The 2981-nt window shown below is 42.7% G+C and overlaps 1 non-coding gene across 1 annotated transcript; it reads right to left on the reverse strand.

The window, feature by feature from the left end:
* Positions 1–2296: 2296 nt before the first annotated feature.
* Positions 2297–2415, reverse strand: LOC138361736 (5S ribosomal RNA). The gene has a single exon (XR_011227145.1). It is a non-coding gene; the product is annotated as a 5S ribosomal RNA (ribosomal RNA).
* Between the last annotated feature and the right edge of the window lie 566 nt (positions 2416–2981).

A 2981-nucleotide genomic window follows, 5' to 3' on the forward strand; every position in this document is an offset into this window, starting at 1 on the left:
TCTTTCACTAGACGTATGAATGAATAAATGATCAAGGTTTTAATGTGTTTCATGAATATATATATATATATATATATATATATATATATATATATATATATATATATATTATATATATATATATATATATATATATTAATACTTGTGAACCAGAATATGTTTGAGCAGCAGCGATCGTGCCTGCCATTGGCCGAAGTGCAACAATTCAAATAATTTAAAGGGCCTGCTCGGGTATATAAGAGAGGCTGGGAGACTGGGGCCGGTGGTGGGTGATGGGTGATGAGTGATGGTGTGGTGTGGTGTGGTGTTGTTAAGAGTTGATTTACGGCCAGCCAGCCAGCCAGCCAGCCAGCCAGCTGCAGCCAAGGCAGGGCAGGGCAAGGCAAGGCAAGGCAAGGCAAGGCAAGGCAAGGCAAGGCAAGGCAAGGCAAGGCAAGGCAAGGCAAGGCAGGCAGGCAGGCAGGCAGGCAGCCAGGCAGCCAGGCAGCCAGACAGGCAGGCAGGCAGGCAGGCAGGCAGGCAGGCAGCAGGCAGGCAGGCAGGCAGGCAGGCAGGCAGGCAGGCAGGCAGGCAGCAGGCAGCCAGGCAGGCAGGCAGGCAGGCAGGCAGGCAGGCAGGCAGGCAGGCAGGCAGGCAGGCAGCAGGCAGCCAGCCAGCCAGCCAGCCAGCCAGCCAGCCAGCCAGCCAGCCAGCCAGCCAGCCAGCCAGCCAGCCAGCCAGCCACTCCCACTTTGTATTTATATGCATTCAATTTATATTCAAACATTATATATGTTAAGGGCCTTGTTTTAGTGTTTATTTTAAAAATGACAAACATCGAGTCATTTTACCAGTCCTTTAGCGTTAACGGTGATGCATTTTAAAACTGAACATAAATCGCCTTTTCTGGATATATCAAATATCGAATCCGCTTAATGTGCCTACAATTCAATCATTCAAAAAATACATAATTTACATCAAGCCTTTTCATAGAACAGACAATAAGATTTGTACATGCAAAAAAAAAAAAAATCCTTTAAGTTATCAATACAATGTGAGAAAACTTTACTTTTATAACTAAAGTTGCACAATTATACCAACTCTATGGTGGCTGGGTTGTAAGGTGTGTGGCTGGTGTTTTGGAAGTCGCGAGTTCAAACGACCCAATGGGAATAATACTTTTTTTTTTTGCCATACAATCTTCCTAATACTATTATGTAGGTTTGTGTGTGTTTTTTTATTCATTCTTTGGTTTTATAGATGACATACATATTGACTCCTTTTACCGGTCCTTAATTAGGCTCTGGGGAAGCAATGGTGGTGGTGGTGGTGGTGGTGGTGCATTTAAAACTAAACCAAAAATCACCAGTTCTGGACGCGTCAAATATCATATCCGCTTAATGTGTCTACAACCTAATTACTTAAAACTACACTATTTAATTCATTCATATCATGTGCATATTGGTCATTATGCTCATACAACCGACATCAAAATTTATTTTCATTATTAGAATCATACATTTCATCAAGTAATACAGATACAAAGAGATTTTCTTTCTGAGAAGACCGTTAGTATTGGCTTGCAGGCAGGCAGGCAGGCAGGCATTTGAGGGTTATTATTTCGCCTGTTGATTGGGGGGAGGGTTGATGTGTTAGGGGGTTTTCGGTTAGATGTGGTGGTGGTGATTGGTGGTGGTGATTGGTGGTGATTGGTGGTGATTGGTGGTGGTGGTGTGGTGGTGGTGGTAGTAGGTGGGAGTTGGGGTGGGGGGGGGGGGGGGGGGGGGGGGGGAGGGAAGGGGAGGGGAATGATGGTCTGTGGATTCCTTCTCCGTACCCTTTACATATAAGCAAAAATATGCCTTCTTGTGGGTATAGAAACATTAACACAAATTATATCAGTAACTGATATTGTAGCCTTTTAAACAGAAAAGATTTGTACATACAAATACTTTTTAATTATCATTTATTTGTGGAAATGGCATTTACGTCATTAAATTGATACCTCAGCATCAAGCTAGTGTCCTGCAGCAGTGGTCCAGTGGTAAAGTGTATATAAGTGATGCGTATTCTTGGAGTTGCGAGTTCAAACCCGGATTAAGCTATATATATATATATATACAACATGTTTTGTTTTGGTTGTTTGTTTTTGTATAAAGCCTCACACAATATCTATATTAAGCGAGTTTGTTTTAAACATGACATACATATTAATTCATTTTACCAGGCCTTATTCCACACAACCGTGAATTTCCCGTGGAGCCAGCCATTCAAACAAAAACAAACGAAACAAAACAAAACAAAACAAAAACATTATTGCCAACAGCATTTGGTGTTCCCAGGCGGTCACCCATCCAAGTACTAACCAAACCCAACGTTGCTTAACTTCGCTGATCGGACGAGAAGCGGTGTTCTCAACGTGGTATGGCCGTTGGCATGAGACTGCCTACACATTGTGGCTAATAACCAACTCTTTTAAGTCATCGCGGCAGGATACGGACCTGCTTGTGGTGTCTTAATGGTAATTGTATCCTAACATATTTTTGTCTCCTTGGCATGGATATTTAACATCGTTTATTCAGTCTTGGGTTTATGTTCTTTCGCCATTTACAGACATTTTACATCTACCTACTTCCTCAGCCTGCCCTGCCAATTTCTAATGAATTTGTGGATTTTCTTTTGTAATACAAACATGTGTGTGCTCATCTGCTCTTCAGTTTTTATGATATTTGTCTCATCTGTCCTGCTTTATGATACTTTTACAAAGAACATGAACAAATGCTTCTATTTTAGAGAAGATATGGGATCCAGGTTTCGGAGCCGTAAAACCAACCGTCGTGATTGGTGGACGAGTTGCCAGGTTGCAGCTTCTGTACCGTGCCGGCACATAAATAGGTTCGGCTCAAGCGGCGGCAGCATCATTCCCCCGTGACTGTCTGAGCGTCTCTCATCACCTTGGTTGGTTCATCATCATCATGGTAGAAGCAAAGCCTACCAAGAAG

Source organism: Procambarus clarkii, unplaced genomic scaffold (assembly GCF_040958095.1).
Source record: "Procambarus clarkii isolate CNS0578487 unplaced genomic scaffold, FALCON_Pclarkii_2.0 HiC_scaffold_675, whole genome shotgun sequence".
NCBI lineage: Eukaryota > Metazoa > Arthropoda > Malacostraca > Decapoda > Cambaridae > Procambarus > Procambarus clarkii.